Source organism: Hylaeus anthracinus, unplaced genomic scaffold (assembly GCF_026225885.1).
Source record: "Hylaeus anthracinus isolate JK02 unplaced genomic scaffold, UHH_iyHylAnth1.0_haploid 11994, whole genome shotgun sequence".
NCBI classification, from domain to species: domain Eukaryota; kingdom Metazoa; phylum Arthropoda; class Insecta; order Hymenoptera; family Colletidae; genus Hylaeus; species Hylaeus anthracinus.
In genome coordinates, this window is record NW_026534341.1 from 7,989,201 (window position 1) to 8,015,094 (window position 25,894).

A 25,894-nucleotide genomic window follows, 5' to 3' on the forward strand; every position below is an offset into this window, starting at 1 on the left:
TTTGATGTTTTTAAATAAATGTTTCATTATAAATATGTAATGGATAAATTTTACACTTGTATACATATAATGAAAAATTTATTTGGAAACATCAAGCCTATCATTTAATATAGACAAATTCCTTCAGTAAACAGAGAGGGTACGAACATTTATGGGACCGGCTGTATACGTAAGAAAACCGTGGGTACAATACTGTGATCGCATCGATGATCCAAACCTTAATCACTGTCAAAAATAGAATAAACCCCACTCGTTCGCGAAACAGGAACCCCCGAAATCGGAGTACGCGGCATCCAGTGCGACCCTCTACGACGAGGAAACGTCCTTTAAAACTTTCCGCGGCAATTAATAAACGATTACATGGCGCATCGCGTGCAGCTGCAGACTTGGGTGGACGAGTCGCGGAGATAAAGCGAGAAAATAAAAAAAACGTTTACCCGTCAGTCGCCCTCGTGCCACCGCCCGGTCGTCGGCTCTCGTGTCCGCCTCTCGCCCATCGCTGTTCTCGCATCAAAAGTGGCAGGACACGGGAAAGCATGGAACGTCGTTCACCGACGGATAAAACAAGTGTCAGTGCCGTGCCCGCGAGTGGGTGGATTATCCCCCATAAAAATCCCGGTGCTGGGAACTATGGAACAACGGGGCGGCGAGCAGAGGTGAGTCGGGGAGAGAGAAACGGTCGGTGCAAGAGGGAGCGAAAATTACGCGATGCGCCGGAAACGACAGAAAATATAAACCAGGTGAATTTCACAGGGAATATACCGGTTTTGGTATAGAGAGTACAAATACTGGGAGGCTCTTCCACTTCTGTCTCCATTTCGCCGATTCCCGCCCTATCGCTCTCCTCCTCGTCGTTTTTACCGTGTTCCGAGTTGTGTGAGGGACCGCGGCGTTAAATGTTCCATACCGGCGAATATTTCGCGGCGCTTGCACGCCAGGGAGCCAGGGACCCCTTTATTCCCTCGAATAAAGGCATAAACTTCCGATTAGGCGGGAACAGGCGCGCGGATACCGCCAGGACGCCGCTGCCGTCTGCAGCCGCGCGAAAGTGACCGTTAAAAACAAAAGCCCCGACACTATGTTTCTTCTTCCTCTCGCGTTCTATCCGTGTTTCGTTCCGCGAGCCTCTTAATCGAGTGCTCCCGCGTTCCTTCGCGATCCTTGGATCGTAATACTGGAAAAATGGGGAAATTGGGAATCCCTTTGGTAGAATTACGCTATCGAACGAATCGTTCCTTTCGGATCGGATATTTTTTTCAGGAACAAGTTTTCCGTTCGTTCGCGATATTTAAAATTAATCCGGATTCTTTATGCGAAGTACCTCGCGACACCCGTTGAAAATACGATATCTTTTATCTTGAAATTTTTCGATTCGATTTCACGGAATTGTAAGGTACCGCGCGACAAGCCGAGAGAATTTCCCGCATCGTATTTCCTCCGTTTTCCTGCCGGTGTAATGCTAGATTAAGGTGGATAATGCCTCGCGGAACCAGATTCGTGAATGGAGAATTTCCCTTCGTTCGCTATCCGGGAGAACTTTATTGTTGGCGTATTTTTAAAAATTCACGATCTCTTCTAAGCCGACGTTTTGCAGGCACTAAACGTTCCGCAAACGGCCCGGCCGAATGTAATTCCTACTTGGCTTTAGGTGCGTTTTACTGGCCCTCCGAATCCCGCGGATATTTCACCGTTTTCGCGAAACGATCGAAACGGTACGTAGAAACGTTTATCGCGCCTTTTCCCGAAAATTTTCCGCAATGAAATTATTTAAAACGCGCTTGTACGCAACATTTGCTCTTGGGTTCTTTCTGCGTCGTCGCTTATCACTCGCTATCCGTGCAGAAGGGAATCCACGAAATTATTTTTATAATTTTAACTCTTTGCTAAAAGTCAACTTTTCAGGGGTTGTTTTTCTCTGCCGTTTTCAATTGTACAATAGAGGTTCGGTTACATTTGAATCGGAATAGTCCTCGCCAGTCTTATCTTTTTTTCACCCTTGAATCATTTATGGGTCCCAGGCTTGCGTCAGAAAACGTTCGTCTAGACTCCTGACTTGTTTATGATGGCGGCCCCCGTGCAGTTTCATTTCAGTTTCGCGCCTCATATGGACAGAGCAAATAACTTTTCCCGATAGTCGGGGCTCGCGCTCGCTTTCTCGAAGGAGAGCAAACAGGGTTCTGCAGGGGGAAAAAACCGAGATAGAAACAGAGGGAGCGAAAAGAGCAGCAACAGCAGGAAGGAGACTCATTCGTAATTCATGAGTATCGGGCCGACGTCCCCGTCAAAACTTTGGATATTCGTCCGTCAAACGTTTCTCCCGTCAACTTTCCCAGTGTCTAAAACCACCTATCCCCCTGGTCCTCGTCCAGCTGACGGCTCTTCCAGGAGAAAATGATAACCTTGTTTCCGTCCACTTTGCGCACGCCACGTACGAGCCTCGCCAACTACCATCCGCGCGATCCACCTCTGTGTACCCGACGTAATCGCGTTACCTTCTCAGCTTTCTTTCTCTGTCCCTGCTTTTCATCTCGATTTTTTCTCCCCGGGCATCGTGGATAATATCGAAATTGTTCTACGTGACCGCTAATCCGCGACAGTTCGCCGAACACGTAGTCGACCTATTCCCGTCAATTTGCCCGCGTCAGACGATTTCGCGAGAACAGAACGTTTCCAGACGCAGAGGAACGATAGAGTGCTCGCGTCAACGATCAACCCAAATCAACGTCCAGATAATATTAGAGGCGGTTTAAGTTATTTATTTTTAATCAAGTCCCGAGTTGCATTTTCTTCATAGAGAAATATTCAATGTCTTCCCATATGTATTCGTACCTTGTGTGTCTGTTGAAGAAATTTGTTTAAATAAGATGATCAGTTTTATGTTTCCAAATAATATATTTATGATGAAAAATTTATTTGAGAACATCAAACCTACTATTTAATTTAGACATATTTTTTTAATAGGCACATAAAGTACGAATATTTATGTGATTGACTGTATATTTCTCAAATAAATTCGAAATCGCCGAAACGATGACATAAACCTTCCCTAATACAGCTTGGACAAGTCGCGTATCGGTGTCACGAAAATCCCAGACGGTGATCCGAAAAACAGATCGACTTGTCGTGTACGTTTCCCATCCTCGAGGCTATCTGTTGATTCGCCCGAGCGATTGCGGCGCACAAGAGCCCGCTGACATGTGTAACCGAGACTAATATTTGAGCGAACTTCGCGGAACTTCGTCGAACGATCCCATCACCGTCTTAAATAACAATCGGGCAAACGTCGGGGAACGAGTTTGCACGATGACGGCGCGAACGTTTGCCTCTGGAGAACGGAGATTCCAGCGAGTATTCCCGACGAGACGCAACAGTAAAATACTCGGGTGTTGTTCCTGGTCGGAGCGAAGAAATCGAAACAAAAAGGCCGCGAAAATGCGCGTTTGCAGAAGTGAGAATGAGATAGCGGCAGGTATTCTGGGGGAGGCAAAGAAGTCGAACTCGGTGCCTAAGGCGTCGTTGGCTGGTCCGCTTCGGCGCGCTCTGTACTTACCGCGAAATGAATCAAGTCTCTGGTTCCAAGGCGGGCAGGTGCTTATTACTCACTCGCAGAGACCGCGGGTACCCAGCCCTCTTTCTTCGTCGTATCTTCCTCTGGTCCCTTCTTTCCCTCCATATATCCTTGCGCGGAAACCTCCCTCGCCCTCCGGCATCGTCTTCGAAAACTCCTCCCTTTATCGTTCGCGCCTCGAATGCCACGCGAATGGGACTTTCCTACCCAGAGCTGGGCGAAATTTTAACCCTTTGCACTCTGCACCATCTCGTTGCAAAATATGCGAACAGGAATCGCATTACAGGAAATACCACTGTCTTCTCTGAGTATTTCAAAACAACGAATCCTCGGTAAATGATAACTTCAAAAGATTTCAAAACAAGTTTCTCTTGCCTTGACGAGGATTCTTTCTGGTTCGCATTCAGAGGGTCGAGGTATCGCGCGTTCTTCGCAGCGCAAAGTGTTTACGTATTACGGCGTGGTCGCGCGAAATTTGGTCGTCGTGGAGTTTGTCGTTTATACGCTGTAAGGGAGGCACAAACGAGGAGAACAGAACGAGGGAGATGAGGGACGCGCTCCTAATGGCGGTCATCTCGAATGCCCTAAGGCGGCTATTGTCTCGGTTTATGCCCTCCTTGCGCATACCGGTACGTACACGCTGGAAGACCTACGACAACCACCCTTCCGTTTCAAAGGACGGTCTGACATGCACGCCGTTTACGTACACTAACAACGTTCGCTCGTGTGCGCCGCCTTATATTCCCTCCGAGGCACTGCTTCGTTACGTTAATACGCGCGATAATAATCAGCGGTTTGTAATATTTCGAAGCCCGCTCGAATCCTTAACAACGCGTAGTCAGGTAATTCGACGTTCCAAGTGCTGGTATTACGGGCTTTGCAGCCCCGTGTCCGCGGTGTTCGTGGATCAGCGTAGTCTTTCCTCTTTGACGTCGCGGACAATGTACCAGCGATGAAGATAGTATTATGAATGGATGAGATGTTATTTGCGTCGTTGATGGACCATGCAATTTTAATAATCGCGGTAATGGCGCAGGAAGAGGAGGAACAGAGGCTGGACAAAAAAAGAATAGACCGTTGGATGACCAACGCAACTAATCACAAATATAACAAAGACCATAGACTCATCCTTAACCAAATATCCTAATCTCCTAATTCCTCATTCATTCATCCAATATTCACCGACACATGGCGGACGTAGTTGTACGAATAAAAACCGTTAAGAGTTTCTCTAAAAAAAAAACTTGTCAGTTAATTCCTTTCGCTCAGAATCTAATAAAACCATGTAACAGCCATCAATCAATTATCGTTCTTTCTTTAAAGTGCATTTTGTCTCTAGCTTCATAGAGGGTACGTCTCGTCATTGGCTACGTGTAATTGCAGTCAGCCACTTGTGCGAGAGTTTCGGGCGAGGGTGCGCGCAGAGGGAAGTTGAACTCCCGAGCGCCCGGGGGGACGATTTCGATCTCTTGAACTATCATCCGCGGTGTGCCCATAATGGTGGTTTGTGTACGTATCACGCGGTACCTGGGTGCTTTCTATCGACGATGTAGTCGCGCGTAATAACCGCGAACGGTTCGTTCCTGGCGTTCCGTGAATCAGATTAGAAGGTTCCCGGTGTGGCGTGCGTATTAGATCCTCCCTGGCCGAGATTTTATCGGTGCGACGGTAAAGAGGAAGCCTGCTCCTGCTAGGATCCGTAGACCCTCGATCGGACACTTTCGGCTGTCCTATAAAACGGCTCGATTAACTGCTTACACCTATGTTGCGGGATAAGACAGATAATCTCGGTGTCGTCGCCGTTTCCTCGCCATCCCCTAAGTCCCGAGGACCGTTAGGGCGGTAGTAAAAGTCTTGATCATTTGTGCCCCCCAGCTGGGTGCTCCAGATCGGATCTTTGGATCCTGGAAATAAGGTTCGTTAGATTTTCGACCTCAGATTTTAGCTCCTCGGGCTTTGTCTTCTTTTCCTTTTTCTTGTTATAGCAGGTTTGGATGCAGACACGTGCGAGCTGGACAATTTTGTAGGGCAGTACTTTAACAGATTGTACGCGAAATCTGGATCGAGTAAAGAATTAACCAGAGCATCGCAAAAGTGCTGGAGGGGCTCACTTTGACGCCCCCGCGGCCGCCGAAGGGCGAATGACACGAACAAACTCGCACGGTATTATATTTCAATCACGTTTGTGCCGGCTTTGATTACTCGCGATTCGAGTGGCGACGGTAACTGGGAGACTAACGAACGATCTCTCTGATATTATTGATCGAGTTGTCTAATAATTTTATACGTTTCTCTGCTTCACTGATGTCCTTTTTTGCACGGAACGAGCCAGCGGTCTCTCGAAACAATAGGATGTTCCTGAAAATATTGAACATATCTCCTTTCCGCTTTTTCTGCTGAATTACCATTATTGACCAAATAAAATACCCGCATTTTCAAAGTAATTAAAAATGATGTTATCCCAACAATTACGATTTATTCATTCAAATTCAGATTGACCACACGATACAATTTTCTAGCACCGTCTGACCTGAAAAACTTACGCATAACCTGACAATAATAATAATAATACGTTTCTTCAGTAAGGTTTCACAACGTCCAATTTTTCTGGAACACCCCGATATTCTCCTTTCCGGTCGTTACAATATAAAAGCGTAATTCGCCGCGGAACCGAAAAGGAGACGTTTCCTAAAAATGATTCGAAAGCGCGTCGTGAACTGTTTTCGTGCAAATGGAAACGAAAATAATCGCCTTCTTTCGTCGAACGTCACGAATTACGTCCCATCCAGCAGTTTCTGCAGAGTACCGTTCGGTCGTTTATTGAAAACTGTCGAAAGTCAGATATTCCCTTGTTTTATTTCCTTTTTTTTTTCACCGGCTACGCCAGACGAAAGCGGGGACGTTAAAAGCCGACTTATTTTCATGAGCACGGGTACTTCATCGCTGCGCGGATAAATTCGGGAGCTCGGATATTGCGAGCATTAAGTACTTGCTAAATCTTTCCGTATCGTCGAGTGCGATAATTGTGCCTACGGTTCCCTGCAACTCTTCTTTTGTTAAGGGAAGAAGAATAGGGTAGATTTTACACGACTCCGGCACTAGAATTTACGTACAGCGTCGAGGAAATTTAACCGAAAAACGAAAAACAAAACGGAGTCACGGACATTTAGGGGGAGTTACATCTGCACTTGACACTTCCATGCACGACGAGCGAAACGAGCGGACGGGAACAGCAACGAAAACAATGCGAAGTTGGAATTTAAAGCACAGTTATTCTACGCCAGAGGGTAACTGGTAATCGTTATTCCGTATTTTTCTCATTTGTCCCTTTGAAATCCGTGGGATGCTCTAATCGCTATCGACGCTTACCATTCTGAGCATTATTGCTATGCAGTTCCCAATCGAGGCTCCAAAAATGCAGACTGCACCTATTTAAATTACTCGATCTAAAATAAACGAACACTCTGGTCGACCGTACTCCGTCTTCTTTGAAAATAAACAGAGAAAATGAATAAAGTAACTCGTTTCTTCATGCTTAATCTTGCATAGTGCATCCGTTTGGAGCCCCGCGCATCAAAGCTCCCAGTTGGCTGGTGAAAAGTATTTTAGGACGAGGTGGTCCGTTGCCGGAACCACGCTTATCGAGAAGCAGCTACTTTTAAAAAAGGGATTCTGAATGCCCGAAAAATCGCGCATCTTCTCTCACTTTTTCATTGCTCACTTGCTCTTGTAATTTACGGGTGAGAATGCTTGAGGAAGCTGGGCATCAAGGAGCCGTCCAACGTTTTCCACCATCTCCGTCAGCATTTACCCGACGTAACCGCAACATCGACGCAAAAAAAAGCATTTCTTAAAACTCAGAGCCAGGTCCGACTAAGAGGTAAGCCGGATAGTCCCTTCTCTTCGCTAAAGCTGGAACAATGGGGGTAGATTTCACCGAGATCTGTTTTACGTCCGCGTATAGGTACGCATGGCCTCCGAATGGGTTAGCTTCTCCGCGAATAAAATGAAGTAGAACGTAACGTCGACCTCGCGTTCGCTTTTTTGCTCGTAATGGCACACCCCTCATCCTCCTGTATCTCTTCATGCACCTACTTTCATCGTTGTACCTGCCGGCGAGATCGGAGCGCCGGTTTCCTAGGGCGAACATTTTCGTAGCTGAGGCGGTTGTTCTTCTTTTTTTACTGAGAGGCTAGCATTCTTCGAGTATTTATTTATTCGAGGGGAGTGGTCGAGCATGTTAACCATCAAAGAACTGTTTTTGAGATTTCTGAGCACGAGAAATGAATAGAGAAAGCCACGAACAGGTCGATCGTATCATACATGTTCGTACGAATGTTTGTTCAGGTCTGACGCAATTATTTTTCCTTCTGCGATGTGTTTCTTGACTGTTACACTGCCGTGGTTTATGCAAATTCATATTTCGCTTAAGCGAGCGATTTCTCGATCCGATGATATCCAGGCTCGAACATATATTTGTCTTGATTCCCGGTGAAACGTTAAGCGCGCCATTATCCATAATTTTTCCCGTGCTACTATCCTACTTGCAGCGGTAAGTGGCTGATAGTTTCACGAAACAAACGAGCGAAGGGTGCTCTTCCGCCGTCTACGTAGTAGAGTTTTCAGTTTATGAATTGCAAGGGACAAAATGTTCATCCGCTGTGCAATCATCGCCCGGAAGTGAAACAGCGGCAACTCGGAAGCGGTTGAATGACGCAGAATAAAGCTCAGTTCGAAAAGAACCCGCTTCCCTCGTTTTCTCCTTTTTCACTTTGAACGGTATATAGAATGAGGTCGATAAAAAAGCCGTAGGAAAATACAAGTTTTCGAGCCTCCTGCTTTCATTTTTTTTTTTTTTTATATTCGTTGCCGTTGTTGTTGTTGTTCCCTTGTTTCATCCAGAGACGCGAATTACCCGCGGATTTCGCTGAACGACCGCTTTCAATACGTTCACGGGCGGTTAATTTTCTAAACGACGGAGGGAGTAGGTACTTTTCGAAAATATAATTTGCTTATTGTTCGTCCGTTCGCGATTCAATTACTCTCGAACAATCGCCGGTATAATTACTTCGGAGGTTCCAACACAATCGAACCAGGTATTGGAATAGCATAAAGCGTGCCATTTAATTGCCGCGGAGCCGTGCTTTTTTAATCTTCGGAATTGCGCTCGTTCAACCGTCCCACGCCCCCGTTCTTCGTTGCACTCGAAAATTTGAGAAACTCCGGGCAATAAGGACGCGTATCTTTCGTTCTTATTCACCCCGTAACAGCGATACGCATTGTTTTTCCACCGCGCTTTATCTCGCATTATGAAGCCTTTCGCCCGTACTGCTCGTCGGTCTACAGCTAATTAATCCTCAGCAGCTATTTAAGTAAAAACCAGACGAAAAATGAATGATAATAAAAAAGCAGTCGCTTGAAAGGGAATTACGCGGAAGAACGGCCAAGCGTTCCATAAATCTGGGATGATACAGAGGATGATTGAGTGCTTGGTCACTCGCGGAACGTTAAGGTATACGTTAAAAACAATGTAATTACGTAATCTTACGTAATAATTATCTTCGAGCACTTTTTTCTTCCTGATTCGATTACCCAATCGAGAAAATCTATAGACACTGAAAATGTTTCGGAATAGATTTGCTAATGTACGAATAAGGATTCCATTTGGTTGAAACGAGAACTAGACGCGACCTGCTTAAGAACATGTGCTCTATATTTTAGGAGCTGGTCTCGCTTGGGACCTCATATTTCATGGAAAAGATCTCATCACGAAGTGAATTCCGGCGTGCGATGTTCTTTGCCTTCCGGTGTACATTAGCGAGTCTACGTAGGGTGAAGCAAAGTACCTGGTAATGGAACCGCATTCTTCCAATTAACTCGAACCTTGCATACCTACCCGTGTCGCCATCATTTATCGTTTCTCTTCGTGGAGAACATTTCGAGTTCCCTTTTTGTCACTTACAAACCCGACCATCGATACCTAATTAAAATTCGGGCGAGGTCCTTTGTACGTTTTAAAATCGAGGACTTTCGAGGATTTTCAAAGAGACTCGCGTGGACGACGTGGGCATTTAAAGTCGTGGCGGGTAAAATAACAACGGCTGACAGACTGCTGCAGCGAGCGGGCTCCTTCGAAAGTGACACTGGTGCGACAACAAAGAGGAGCGTATCGACAAGAACGGTGAGAAGAACAACGACAGCGACAACGACGACAGCAACAACGTCAACAACGCGACGGCAACGCCACCAACGTGCCTTTCTATGTAAAGACAAAAACTAAAAACAAAATAAAAAGAATTAAAAAAAAGTGACACAGAGGAAGAGAGGGAGGGAAAGAGCTGGGAGATAAAATCGTCGAGCGAGGAAGCCGTTGCCGAGCTCGAATTTAACAATAAACCTTCGTTGAAGAGAGAGCGAGAAACGGAGAGAAAAAAAGAGAGCCGGAGGCGAGTTTTCACATTTAATTCGCGCTCGTCGGAGTGAAGAGGGGGAGGGAGGAGGCCGGCTCAGGGATTAACGTCGCGAAATATCACGAAAATATGTAAATATATCGAGAGACAGGCAGCCCGGCCGGTCGTAGGTAGGGTTGAAGTGGGATGAAGTTTCGAGAGGGGTTTGCAGAATCGGGAGAAAGAGAGTGAGCTTTCCAGAGCGTAGAAGGCCCATTGAAAGATTAAAAAACTCGCTCGCGTACTCCATGTCGAATCTATACTCGCGGATCTTGCTGTTTTTTACCTATTCCTACCACCCATTCGCCTCTCGCTCGCGTAAGCGTACAAGTGTGTCCGTAAGCGGGACTATCTCGTGGAAAAGACAGCCGAAAAACGAAGTGAAAAGATGTGGGGACAAATGGAAGAAGGGAGGAACAGGGGCATGGGGATGAGATAAAAATTAAGAATGAATGGAAAAACCTACAAACGGGTCGATAAAAAAAAAAGGAATGTTTGAAATCCGTGATTATGTTGTAATCTCAAAACCATAAAAAATTGCAGCACACTCCTCAATTTAGAAAACCATCCCCTAAGTCGCAACCACACCTTCGCAACTCACACCTCGATCGACGTCGACCAACACGCTTTTTCCTCGTCAAACGATCACATGTGGCCACGGTGAAAACACATGTGTCGTCACGATGCTCGTTATAAGTTGTCACGAAATCGAAATTGCCCTCCGAGCGATTACGCGTACTACAGGTGGCGGAGTTTTACTAAGCGACCCCCTTCTCGAAGGCGTAGTAAACCCGTCGGGGTTGTAGTAATCTCGTTAGCGAAGTCTCTTCAGGTACCAGGATGGCTCTCGTGCATCTCATCTTATCTCGTTGTCTTCTCCATTCGTCTCCTCGTTATCGTTGAATCGCTCGTAAATCGAACGTGCTCGTAGAGGCCTCGTTCAGGTTGTTCGCTTCGGGGGAATCGATATCGCTCGTGTTTGCGGGACGGCGATCTCAACCTGATCTCGTAGACCATCGGGATCCCTCTTTGACTCCATAGTCTCTCAAATCCTCCCTTCCTTTTATCAGATCCCATCATGGGGTGAAAGCCAAACGAATAGGCAGACCGATCGGTCTAGTTCGATCGCTGCGAAAAACTGCTCTCCCGTGTTCCCGAGATCTTCTATCGAGCAACTTTAAAATAGCATCTTAAATAGCTTTTATTTTACCCCTCCATGAGCCGAATTTTGTTTCGATTTGTAATGTTCGGTACACCAATGTACAAATAAGTATTCTTTGTCCTCTTGAAGCTACTACACAGAATTCGCGAAAGGAAGCTTCAATTTCCATTGAATAAAATTCCAAAAAGGCTCCACTTCTCCTGACCCCCAGGAATTCCTGGTTAGAAATATGAAACTAGCAGATCGTGGCTCCGGCATTGATCCCGAACAAAGGTACTGGCTATTCAAAAACAATGGCCGCGACGCATTAACCGCGGTCCGAGAACACTCAAAGCTTCGCGGATGGTGTGTCCCGCTGGGCGATTAAAAAATATAAAAGGAATAACTTTGGTCTACGTATATCCCCCGGGCTAGCGGGTATCATTGTTGGATAGGACGGCCACGGCTTATTAGAATAATACGGTCGCCAGTAGGTCCTGGGCAGGGACGATGGCCGGCTAAATACGGAGGTAATTGTTCGAGGGATTGTTGTTCCAGGTTATTCTTATGTAAATCTTGACCAAACCTTCCATGAAGAGATAGAAAGGAAAGAGGTAAAGGGTTTCGGGGACGGAGACGGGACGCCCGGGGGGTGGTCTACGGGCGCCGACGAATATTTGCACGAGGTAATTATTTCGTTCCCGGAGGAAAGCCGGATTTCCGCCGGGGAGTTTTCCACGTGTTATTTTGCGCCGCGGCGCTCGCCCTCATTATATGAGCCATTGTTCTTTCCCTTAGCGCCTCGCCGACTTAACTATGTCCCGTCAGCCGATCCGACGGGGCTGGCATTCGTTTTGGGGGGCCATTTTATGCTTTTCAAGTGCCTTTTAACTCCCTGGAACGCGCATGTAAGCCCGATGACAAGATAACGCTGTGACGCATGGCCACCCCTGCCGAAAGTTTAACACTTGCTGGGGTTAAAAATCAGCGAACTTTCCTGCTGTTAGTTTGGAACATTGGAACCGTATTTGCTCCTTTTTCGTAACTGAGCGAAAATGATCGGGCTAACGAAACCCTACTTAATTTCTTTTCTCTTGTTTTCAAACTTTAAACTATAGGTAACGTTCTAGTATACTCTAGGCTTCACTGCTTACAAATAATATTTTCAAACTTTCTATTTTCGAATGTTACTGAAAATCACATGCCACGCATAAACATTTCAGTCACTCGTGTGACTTTGGGGGACAAATGAGGCTGACATGGAACAGAAACAAAATATTCAAGCGTAGCGTCGTTTATACATTACAATGATGTGCTTTGGATTAATCGACACCTAGTTCTCGTAAACCACTCGCCACGTTAGTAATTCTAAAACACGTTTACTTCATGCTCGACTGCATTCCGCGGAATGCATGCGACATACTTTTGGAGGGAACACGTCGCGCTTGCGTAATATTCTGACGTTTAAATAATTCATGTCCACGGCGGTCGGCCTGGCGTTCGCTCTGTTTAAATTTTATGGCTGAGGCTATTGTTTAGGGCTGTCGCGCCTGCTACAAATTTAACCTCTTAGCTGAAATATTACTGCATTTTTCCTGTTGTTTCGGGACTGTCGCGCGTTACGCACATTATTTTATTTCTGGAAATAATTTTCTAGCAATTACTTATGATACTTCCAACTTCTTTATTATATTCACACGTAGTCATAAGGTAAATGAGCTATTACACGCATGAATAATCTGACAGCTACATGTTCCCTCGAGCATGTCAGAATTGGCCTTCTTAATCTTTTACGTTGTTGTCTAATATTATAAGATAGCGATTTTGAAAATCATGCAACGTACATATTTATAATGAAAAATTCAGTTGGTAACATCAAAACTATTATTTAATTTATTCAAACTTCTTTAATAGACATATAGGATACGAATATTTACGGGTTTGACTGTAAATACTCGTATACAGAATGATAGTCGTTGCAGTTTTCCAGGGCCAGATAACTCGATAGCTTAGATGTTGATAACATTATTCGGACGTGTTGCGTGCGCTCTGGAAGTAGACGGTGGCCGTCCGTCTGTCACGTAGGTTATCCACTGCCGTAGGTGGTTAGCTACGACTTGCGCTCAAACGAGCAAAGTCGATTACCTTGGCCCTTGCGTGGGTCGCCGGAAGCCAGTCGGACATCAAAGTGCCGCGTCTGGCTTCCTGGGTAATTAATTCCTCCTGCTGCCTGCCAACTTTCATCGTAAGGATCGTAACTGCCTTCCGACGAGGCATCATTCGAGACGAAAACCCAAGACTATCGGTATCGACCGATCTCTAAGAGCTGTTTAAGGCTATAAGACTCGAAAAGGAAACATAAAATTTAGCATTATCGCTAGTATTACTCTTGACAGAGCGCAGCTTCGGCGACGGGGCATCGAATTTTAGTTTTGGACACTATGGAGGATTGGTGAGGGAGGTTATTTTTCTAAAGACCTCAAGATTGTAAGAGTTAACCACATTGGGAGAAAAAAAAGTCCTAGTTATGGTGCAGGAGGGAGGTTATTTTTCTAACGCTTCGAATGGAGTTATTTACGTCTCGAGATCCCAAAATTCTAAGAATTAACCACATTGGGAGATGAAAAAGTTCTATTTTGCCGATTTCCTACCTCTAGATTCCACATTTAGAATCTATCGAGAATACCTCCATTTCTCCGTGTCTTTTCGTATCCTTAATTCCGCGGGTTAACGAGGGCCTGTCGTTAATGGGAAGCTACAGAATAATGAAAGCCGACTGGCGGTACCAGTTTAAAAAATACTTGAGCACGGTCCCCAGGAACCGCGCGCCCGCGATCAATTAAAACTTCCTGAATGGCGCGAACGGTGAATCACGGTTCCTTCAATGGCTTCCCTCGGGGCATCAAAATATTCGTGGGATTGGCGGGAAATAGGTCGGCACATTAGGAGCCTGAATGTCTGATTATCAGCGGGGGCGAATCGATGCACGGCCCCCGTACGTGCACGCGTCATAAATTCATCATGGAGCTGTCGTCGTGGCTTATTATTCCGCGAGCGGAGTCCTCAAGACGACGTGTGGCTGCGTCTCGTCGGTCCAGGAACCGATGCGATCGTGTAGAGAACGGAAGATTAGCGTGAGAGCAGGGGAAAGGTGATTACTAACATCATGCAGGTGCATTAATAGATTCCGTTCTGGGCGCAGGAGGGGGAGTTCTGGGGGCAGGAGAAGGGGGATGGATCAGGGGAATGGAGTGCAGACGGCAAGGACATGGGGACCAAGCAGGTGAACAGAGTCGCCAATCACGAACGGCTCTCCGAATGGTCTTGCGTCTCGCTCCTCCCTGACAGAGCTTGCGGAGGTGTGGTTTGCACCTGCGCTTGCGCCGCACGCCCCGCCTCCCGCACCTGCGGCTTTTCCGCGCTTCCGCGTACGCTTTCCGCGTTTGTTGGTGGGGCATACAGACTCCCGACCGGAGGAACCACGAGGTTTCGACCGCCAGTATCGTCTGGACCGTTCCGTCCGAATCTACTTTTGTAGCTGAAGCTACTCCAGGCCAGACCTGAATTATCGATGACGAGCGGGCCTGCGGCTTTCACGCATTTATAGACCCATGTCGAAGCGGAATACCTTTCGTAAATTAATATAAGAATGTTCATTTGCTTATTTCGTTTTGCACGAGAGCGTATATTTCGCATACTTTTAGCAGGAGTTTTTCATATTCGTGCACATCGAACGGGAATTATTCGCGGGTTGTTTATGCAGCGATTTAGTCTCGATGTTTATTGAATTAACCCTGAAAGGAATTTAATTATTAAGTTTTTGGTTTATTTCATTGAAATTAGATTGTTAGCAAGGGAATTGTTAAACAAAAATTAGCGTCATATCTATATAAGGTTTCATCAATACAAACATTGATTCTAGATTTGAAAACAATAAAGTACACCCTATTCGGTGCAACACAAAACTATGTATCGCAGAAAAATCATGTGTGTGAAGTAAACATTGACGTAGTAGTCACCCTTCTGTAACATGAATTTATATTACGTGGTTTCCTGCGAATTTCCTGTAGTATTGCCACCTTTTTACTACTCATTCGCAGAACAAATTTCACCGACGTACATTCCTACTGATCATCATAAAATTAAAAGCAAAATTCCATTGAAAGTGCTTTCTCAGAGCAACTAGAAGCTATATTCGCCACATTAGGTATTCATCCAAAGAATTGAATTTTGTTATTATAAAATTAAGGAAAACGCAACTACGATCGCGAAGCATCGCGCAAGTAACGATTTCGAAGATCCCCTCGTCATTGTCTGAAATCACACGAAAGTTTCGTCGTGGCATTTAGGGAGTACAATAGCGCGGGCATTCGCAACTATCCCCCGAAGTAACAGTGGAAATGGATCGCCTTCCCCTCTATCATTTCCCCCTCCAACCCTGCGCGGGAGAAGGGTTGCGTTTTCAAGCGGATACCGCTAGATGGCACGTAGGCATACTCAGGCGGTCCCTCGCAGTCGCTCCGCGCTGGCCAGACCGTGCGGTTGTTCGTCTCTGCTACAAAAAGACCCGCCACGAGTAGCCTTATCATTGACGTTCTTCTCCACTGCGAAGAACCGATACACCACCCTCAGAATTTGATCTACGTCCGTTTCCCACCCATTGATTATCGCGCAGAGAATCCCTTGGCAGATAGAGCCATCGAAAATTCTGCCCGGACGCGTTCTCGCGGTTCCTGGAGATTGGAGCGCAAACTCCGCGTTCCTGCCTTCAACGTTTAGTCACCCGCGGACAGGCGTCGCGGTGTCACGTGTTCTTGGCCCCAACAACCGTGTTTTGGATCGGTGGCGCGCGTAAAAGCCACCGCTTTTAGTAACTGTCGCCCCAGACAGAGAAAAAGACACTCGAATGACGAATGCCGTATAGATCGTGATCTTTGAATTCTCGCGGGGCGATCGAGCCTCGTGCACGATCGTTCGCGTTTACTTTCCCTTTCCACGCGCTCTCGCTCCCCATTGGACAGCTCGCTCGTGATCGCCACGTGGTCGTGTCGCGATCGATGAGTGGTGCATATCCTGCAACCGGCTGAGAAAGAACCCACCACGCATCGGCGAGAGAGAAAGATAAGGAGAGGATCATTCGGAACTGGGTGCTGCTAGGAAACGTCCTGCCAGCTAGAGTGAGTACTCTTGTCACAATGAACAAACTTGTAGCATATTGCCACGCATCTCCCTCCACCACCCCCGTCCCTCCCATTTGCGTCTATTGTCGATGGGCCTTGAACTTGCTTTGCCAAGGGAATGCGTAGGGTAGGTCTTCTTTGTCGCGTCAAGCTCGACACCCCCTATCAGCACGGCTCCGTTTTGCTGTTTAGACGGGTCTTTAATTAGCCGTATTGTCACTGAAAACCGTATTGTAGAGCGATATTTCGGAGCAAAGCTTTTGTTATACGCTACAGGAGCGATTTTCAAAGTGTTCGCACCGCGTAGTAACATCATTTTTAATTTTATGTAGAAACAGCTTATTGGTTACGAATTCCTATAATTTTTGGCGAAGTATAGTAACTCTAATCATTTTGGAATACGTAAAAAAGTTAATTCTGAAAGTTGAGCGTAAAAGAAAATAAATTGGAATGGAATACTTAAATTTCGATGAAATTACAAAAATAAATAGCACAACCAATGTTTGATTCTGCAATTTTCAATAGTCCATGAACAAAATTTAATCACAGTAGAAATTTTCAATAGTATTAGTCTGCCGGTCGATGTGTTAATTTTGGAGTCTGTTTCCATATCACAGCAATAGCTAAATTATATTCTTCAGTAATCATTCCTCTACAACCAATACCAAGTTTACAGGAAAAGGATACTGTTTCAAATTATTTTTAAATACAACACCGCATTTAACTCTTTGCTTCGCCATCCTCGTCGCCCGTGAAAACACCTTCGTCGTACGTGTAATCAGACGTCAGTTGAGAAACAGCCACAATTTCCACGAACTTTCCGAACTAATTGAATCAAACTTTCCGCATATACGCGGGGCCGAAATTTCGCAGCCTTATCGTCCCTTCAGCGGTACGCCATCGATCTAATTGCATCGATTGTCAGCAAACCGCGTGAAGAGACTAGAGCAACCTCCGCCGCGCAGGCTTAGCCCTTTAAATGACTTAGCAGACAATTTGCCCATTAACTCAGCCAGTCTCTACCCGTAATGGAAGCCATTGTTCGACCTATCTTGTCAGTAATACACGGCCCTCGCGTTCGTGGTGTGTGTGCGTGTGTATGTGTTGGCGCGGGTTGGTATTCGCGCGCGCATGTTACAGGTAGCTGCCGTGTGCACGCGCAGGGACATCGGGACACTCGTGATATCGGGTAGCCTACATTGTGCGTCAAGATGAGATCGTCTCATTATGATTACGTTAATTAATCTATCCCATTATGGTCTGATAGCCCCTTAAGAAGGCTTTCCTGGAGCGTCGAGGAGCCCCAGCGAGCAGCCAGCTGACTCTTTCCACAATATCCGATGGAAGGGTGGCTGGAGCGAGAGAGTGAGATAGAGTAATTGCATGGTACATCGAGTTCTGGCAAGATCGTGTGTCAAAAGATACTGGCTGTGCATCAAGCGCCGGTGTCGGGATCAATGTATTTCAGGCTGGAGTGTTTTGCAACGAAACTCCGGTTTCCATTCGTCGCTCTTTCACGCTCTTGTCGAGGGGGAGCTTACACGGGTAGGCGTTTGCATTAGCGCCAATCGCGATGGATACGAGGTACCATTTTATTGGCGAAACTTCTTCCATCTACCAAGCTGTTATTGTTTATTTCGAAATTAAATTTGAAGACCTTTCGGTAGACGTCTCGGTTAAAAATTCCGCTTTTCAACTTTGAAGTGACCTGAAACAGAACTATTAATAAAATATCGATACATTGTTGACTGGAAATTTTACACAGAAGAGATTTCACGTTATTGGCTATTATTTCGTAATCGAATGTGAAATTAAAACAATCTAAATAAATTCCAATAAACTTTATAAACTTTAAATAAGAAACCGACAGGACTAAACACGATGCTCAAAGCTTTTGCAATATTTTATATCGTCGACAATGTGTTAATAAAATTGACGCAGAGAAAAATTAGTTACCAAAAATATTTACCAAGATAAAATCCACCACCCACTTCTGAGAGGTTGCAGGGTTAGGCGTACGCATTAGCGCGAACCGCGACGGACGCGAGGTACCATTTTATTAGCGAAACGTCGGTAGGATACACCGCCGAACTTTTAACGACATTCCGATGAATTTTTTCCATTCGTTCCAATTTTTTTGTTTACCGGGCGGGGGATAGAGGCCGATGTGATTTATTTCGAGAAAAATATACAGAGGGATAAAAGAGATTTCGCGATCCATTCGAGTACGTTCAATGGCAAATGCATTCTTTTTGCTTTCATTCCGCATCCATTTTCGGATCGTTTTTTTTTTCTCTAGGAAAAACCGGTTTTGGTTGCGGCGGTTGATGCATCGCAACGTTTCGCGTGAAATTTTACAGAAAAATCCCAAGTGGGCGGACTCTCGATTCAATTCTGCCATTGTGCTGTTCAAAACGATAGCCAATGCCTCGGTGCTTTAAATAATGTTAAAAGCGTGTTAAAATCGCTGCGTATCTAACCCCCCTGACGTCGATAGCAGTCCATTATTACTAGTAATAAGGTACTCGAAATTGTTCATAGCTTTGTTTTTCAATTTCCAAGCATTGGTAACTTTTTGCGTAAAATACAGCTAATGAGATACCGAAATTAGAGCTTACTTCATTTTGCGAGTGATTATAAAATTTCCCCTTTCAAGGGTATCATCATACCATTATAAAAACGACGCACAAGGCATCGTTATCGCGTGGCTTATAGATTTGCATAACGCTTTGTCAAAACGCTGTTTTTTTCAATCGTGTTCGTCTACGAATAACATTACCAACAAACGATGTCAAAGTTTGATGCTATCATTCTGTTCGTTATGATGGCCGTGGCAGCTCGTAATAAGCCAATTACTCAACCCTTCTCTCGGGGAGCATTTGAGTGAAAAACAGACATTACCAGTGAATATGGGGAACGCTAGAAGCAACACGCTGGATCGATAGCGTTTTAAGTGGATACAGTGTTCAACCACAATTCGAAACTTGCTACGTTAATGTTCGTAATGATCATAATTACTAAAGCGAAAGGTAGGACAAGATAAGTCATTTATTTAGAATGTTACAGAACTTATTCTGTTACATAGGTTTCGGTTATTATCAGATTATAAATTCCTTTAGAAAAAATTAAAAGTTCCATAAGGCTTTCAATATTCATACTTGTGTTTCATATATCAAACAAAATTCTCCACAGTCTCTCATCTTATTTGCTCATCTAGGAACTACTCTGTGACCACCTTCTTCCCTAACAATTAAAAGTAACGAAGAAATCACATCTTTCTTATGAAAACACATAAAAAACCATACAATAGAGGGAAAGAGTCTCGAATATCCATCTTTCATAAAAGACTATCATTCCAAAGATGGTAACCCTATTTGTAGACCATGTCACTGCACCAAAATCCTAATTTTAAAGAAGTAATTTCTTTTTCGAAAAACAAAACAAAATTCATACATTTGACGCCAGGATTAGATCCCATAGCTACGCGACCATGAGTTTAGACGGGCTTGCAAACGGTTAAAGGGCGCAGCCTGCGAAACAAGCCGAAGAACGAGCTCGATGAGGTGCTCCAGTACGGATCCTTCGCCGCGAGGATTCGCAGGCGACAAAACTCTCGCTGGACTGGAAGTTAGGAGTTGCGAGGTGGTGGGGGTTGTGTCGGCGCCACCGGCGGGCGCAGAAGGCGCGAAAACGTCCTGCCACGATTAGGCTGGCAGCTCGTGCCAGGAGGTGGCACAGGACTAAGCTAGATGGCGGCGCCGATCACCGAGAACACGAAGCACGAGGATATGGTGAGAAGGAGAGAGAGGGAGGATGTTGCGGGCATAGTCGACCGCGGTCCTTGAACGCCCGAGGAACAAAGACGCAGGATGCGCCCGGAGCGCTGAACCAGGACGTTAACGCTGGCCAAAGCAGCGGAAGTGTGTTAAGGACGATAAGGACTGTACCTGATTTCCAGGCTCCGACCGTCCTTGGTCAATCGAACGTAACAAAAATTAATGTCGATATTTTAAGTTTCAATGTCCTGTTAGTCGAGCGTATATTTCGCAATTGTGTTATATCTTTGTTGGGAAAAATCGTAAAATTTTCAAACTTAACGCTACTATCGGTCAAAGATATTTTTTAGTTAATCGTCGAACCACGAGTTAATCTATCAACGATCCCAGCGTCGAAATACAGCAAAGGACAGCGAACGCTGTGCGACACACGGTGTCCGATCGATGGTCGCCGAGCTCGTGAAACTCCGAGAGTTCAATAGGTTACCGGTCTAATTTAATTCTCTTTGAGAGGCGAACGTCGAGCGGACCGGCGAAAGTCCATTGTCCGAAGTCGTTTAAGAATTTAATAGAACGTAACTAGAAAATTATACGAGTTTGATTTTCGACCCACGACCGCCGAGGTCCTGTCACGAGCCGGGGACGGGCGCGAGGGATGAGACGAGAAGTTCGCGAATCAAGATTCTTCGTACAGCGTTTATTGGATCGTGACAAGTGGGGAATGGGAAGAGGGCACGATGAAACGCTCCGGGAGAGAGGCTGGGAAGGGCAGATGGCACAGGCACTCCATAAGAGAAAAGATGAGCAGCTCTCATTAAAAGTCGAGTATTAATATTTTAACGGACGGTCGTCGCTTGGACGGGGGTTGTGGTGCCCAACCGAATTCTCCTTCCGATAGAAATACATAAAAACTTGCGATCTTTGAAGGGTCGAAAATCGAGCGTTTAAAGATTCAAGTCATTGAGAATTTTTGGGGATGTGGCAAAATAATAATTTTTTGAATCTTTGTTCAAAGCGTTGCACTTTAATACCGTGCTCGCGTAAAACTAGCGGTTTCGCTATCATATCTATCCTCACTAATGGCCTCGTTCCTCCGACTCTTGGAAAATTCGAGACACTGGTAAACTGACTTTCGTCAATCGATGAAACGTGCACGGATACTGTTCTCGGATCGTTAACTCTGTCAAATTAAAGAGTCGAAACGTAAAGTAAGTAACATTTTAATATTATTACCACCATAGTGAAAACCATTATTAGAAGACAAAAATAAAATATACATAGTATACGTAGTGGCAAAAAAAGCAAGGAACTTGCCAACTCAACTAAAACTTGTATCAAAAGTCACCCACTCTCACTAACTAAATAATGCTTCGACCAAGCAGGTCTTAACGCTATCAGATTGCATACCTCGCGGTTAATTTCTCATAACCAGATCCTGTATCGCAATCGAGAACAGAACTGACGAGTAATGGGAAGCTAGCACGATGAAAAAAAAAAGGCAGAGGAATACCGAACAAATTGCAGCGGATGCGATCGCGAGATGAAATGATGCGATAATCGCTTTACGGATTGACGGGGCAGAGCAACGCGGCGGTTGTGCGGAAGCGTGTCACATCGATGCTCCGTCGTCGATCCTTTGGGAGCTTACGAAAGCGACGCTTGTTTCCGTGACGCTTGAGCACCGCTGCGTCCGCTCATATTACATCCGGGATTAATATTAAATTTCACACGATGAGTGCAATTTCATTACTCCCCTCCTGACGGCTTTCCCGTCGTCCCGCCAGCATCGCTTCTCGGCCTTTCAGCCGAACCGTACTTGTCGTCGCCCCGTAACAAATTGCTTCCTTAGAAAAATTGCGGTACAGTCGAAGAAAAGGGCTTCCCTCGTATTCTATTCGAGGACGGGCTCGCGTTGCGATACGCTTACGGATGGAATCGAATTTCCACGCCTCTTAACGTCGTGAATTATCGAGACTTCGAGGACAGGCTTCTGGTTTGCGTTAAAGAAAAATTGATTCGTTAATGACATTTTTCATAACTGTGGAATGTTAAAATTAGCTTTGGTAAACTTTTGATCGACAGGTAGGAAGAACAAGTGCCAGATGGGAAGGCAACCAGACTTGTACCTCCGCTTTAAAAAATTCTCAAAGATGACCCATTTTTCTGGACAAGAAGACACCTTAAAGAGGAACCACCTACTTCTCCCAAAAATTGCGAGTCGAAGATTTATATCGCTATCAGGCTCTTAAATTTAAATGCACTTAGACATGATCCTCTTGCCAGTGTTAACAAAATAATTTCAAGACGAATATACTTAAAGTTTGTACCTACTAACCCACATGCCACCTTCCACGAGAACTTCCATCGAACGACTCTTTCTCAATTAAACAAAATTTCAGTAAAATATTCCCGCAATTCTAATCTCTCACCTCCTGATCGATTCAAAAAATTCATTTTTCTAAGTCTGTAATCCTGGTATCCCTTTCAACCCTCCGAAGAACCTCTCGAAAGTGAAGAGTCCGACGCTCGATAGGGGTAGTCATCGTCGAATCAACGCGGTAACTTCTTTCGTTCGCGGTCGTCTGGAATTTCAGACAAACGGGGAGGTCCCGCGAGGCTTAAAACCCAGGAAGAGCCGAAAGTTAGACGTTAAACCTTCCACCTTTCGCGCTCGTTTGCGTGACCTACAGGCACGGATGCGGCAGACCGTGTGCAGGTGCGTGCACGTATATGATTTTACGTGCAAGGTTTACGTACGTGTAGGGCCGAGAGGGTTGACTGGCTCTCCAGTCGATCAATAGCACCCCCACGTTTGCGTCCCTGGGTGAATGCATGCGATAGGCACCCCATTGCTATGCCACCCCGAAAGCCACTTTATATTTTAGTGGGAATGTTCTACAACCCTTCGAAAGACACTCTCGAACTGGTTCGAACCGTGGAGACCGACGGCGAGTGCCGCTATCCACCCTTCGGCACCGTTTCGAGCCTCCCGGATGAATATGGCAAGGTCATTTCTCTTGTTTAATCCGCGTAATTAGCCCTTCGCCTTTTTCTCGCCGTCTCTTGTCGCGGAAATTGGGGGACTCATTCCCTACAATTCTTGAAAAAAAAAAAAAAAATAGACTATAGCCTTTGCGCTTCTAAAATTAATTTAAATAACACCCATTCGCTAAGTCTAGGTAATTTTGTTGCTCAGAAATTAGCCCATTTCATTCTCTGGTAATTGTTTTCTCCTGTTGTCGTTCTCAAGCGATAAGCGAAGTCCGTTCCACGATTTATGATTCAACTTGGGCGAACGCTGTTACCACGTCAAATGTTATTTTTACGAGCAAGCTACCGTTCCGGTAATTATTTCTGCTAAAATTGACAGAAGTGACAATCAATTTAAAAAGACGGCTATCTCTATCGCGTCAGCCGCGACGAAGAAACAGAAGCTGGCGGGTAATTATTCCGCATCGGGCAGCGCCGCGCGCGCATGGTAGCGAATCAGTACGCCGATCGTAAAAAGCGAGATGAAACGAAAGAGATAAGTTATATACATGGAACATGCGACGGTGAATTGGACGACACCGGCAGACAATGTTTTAAAAGCTACCGTGATGCCATTAATTATAAATTACGAACATTAAACCGTATTGCGTGCATTAATACTTCATTCGACACGAATATATCACTGTCAATGCCCTGTTAGGCGCTGAAATATTAAAACAAAGATAAATTACACGATACCGCCGGCAAAGGTGGCCATGTTAATGCCGCACCAGCTGAAACGGGACGCTGAAAATAATTCAAACCGCAAAGGGTTAAACTGTACTGTATGGAAGCGATAAATATTTACCGACGCGGCCAAGAATTTACCGTTTCGGGTCAGCGAATAATATCGATCACCGAATTCCTTCGAAAGCTGCGTTTCGTAACGAATTTGCGATGCCGTGGCACCTAATTACCTAACTGATTCGGCACTACAATGCGTATCTGAACTTTAATTCCATTTTTCACTAGAAGATCTCTTAAATCAATAAAGTCGATTTTACAGCCAACTATAAAGCAGGTACACCTTCTTTAAAGCAATTGACGAAAATATTTCCATTCTGTAACTCGATTACGTTTGACGAAGCCTAAATAACCGGCGGCACGCGAAGGGTACTCTTTCCACTCGAAGGGAAAGATTGAGGATCGAAGAGGTTAAAAAGGTGGCCGCGAGAGGTCGAAGCAGCGTCGCTTTAGCGATGAATTAAGGTCGCAACATTAATCCTGGCCGGGGTACACTGGCATGCTATCACGACATGTCGTAAATAACGACGAAGACAGGGGTGGGGGACAAAAGGATCTCTAAAGAAATGTAAATCAAGGAATAAATTGATCCGTGCTACTTGGTACCAGCGTTAGTTAGCCCTAACTGGCCGCGAGGAGTGGCTTCTTGCCACCCGCGTACTTCATCGACGCAGCCGGATCGAAGTCACGCAAGAAGTTAACTCAGTCGCAACACGGTTGTAGATTACCACCACGTGTAACGTAATTATATGAATCTACGAAGCCGACTCCACGCTCTCTCCTCTTTGATAATAGGGGCCACGGACGCGACGATTTATCGTCGACCAGATGCAACGATAGTCACGTCCTGTCAGACGTAGCATCGATGTCTCCTGGAAGATTAATACAAAATATAACAATAATCGTACGGTTGGAAAGTATACATGAAACGTCATTATGCGCATGGCTAATGATACGATTAATCCTCGAGTGAAACCACGTTTTCTTCCAAGCTTTCGCCTCGTTGAGACTCGTGCATTTTCTGTGGGATTAACATAAGATGGCCACTCTACACGAATGGAAATATCCAATCCGTAGATTTATGGGAAAACCACTTTCCTGTGTGGAGAATGACGGAAGCCTTTAAAATGCCAGTGAACATAGTGGTATGTTAATCTATAGCTATACTGAAGAGATGCGTCTATGCTTTATCTATTAAAAATTCATTATATGATGATAAAAGTAATATTCCTTTTAACATTTTTATTATAATATCTATAGCTTAACAATTTACCTTAGGATTGGTACCACTAATTTTGTTCACGATTTCGCGGGAACTCGTTCTGTGCGCGACGCCCGGATGTTTTCATTTTTCCGGCTCAGATTTCCGTCGACACAAAGCTCGCCGAAGGAATCCCATCGGTGAGAGGTTTCCCCCAGTCGCGGGTTGGTGTTCCAGGCCGCGTCCACGGGTGAATTTTCACTTTGGTCGTGGAACAAGCCGCGACTGCGACGGTGATTTACTTAATGAGCAGAGCGAGATGAGCAGAGATGGAGCGGACGGTGTCGGTAGTCGGTTCGACTAAGCGCGATAGAAAAAGTTTAGTAGCGAGCGAGCATTGTCTTCGGCGAGGACCAGGGTGAGAGAAACTGTGTCGAAAAAACAATGGCGAGCACCCTGCCCGCCTCTACCGTTGCTGCGTCTTTCTTCCTCGTTCTTCTTCGGTTCCCCTTTTCTTCCCGGATCAGTGGGATCTCGTCTCCAGTCTGCGCCTCGAGGTCTTGATGAAAACGTGACCCAGTATGGTTCTCGCGGCGGATACCTGTCGTATCGGCCGTGTTTCACGTCATCGTCGAGAAAGACGCTCTGGGATTCCCCTGGTGCGCTCGTCGCTGTTCGTCCCGTTGCCTCGCGAATGGACGATAACCTTTTTATCGCCTTGCTTACGTACCCGTTGGCGTCTTCGTGCCGACGCTTCGATGAATTTTTCAATTTTCAGCAGTCTTTTAGGGGGATGCAATTTTCC

The 25,894-nt window shown here is 45.5% G+C and overlaps 1 long non-coding RNA gene across 1 annotated transcript in view; it reads left to right on the forward strand.

Annotated features, from left to right (window-relative positions):
• Nucleotides 1-15,731: 15,731 nt before the first annotated feature.
• LOC128888952 (uncharacterized) overlaps nt 15,732-25,894 on the forward strand; it is a 71,527-nt gene continuing 61,364 nt past the window's right edge. The window contains exon 1 of the long non-coding RNA XR_008460351.1: nt 15,732-16,335. This is a non-coding gene — a long non-coding RNA (uncharacterized LOC128888952). The remainder of the gene's footprint in view (nt 16,336-25,894) is intronic.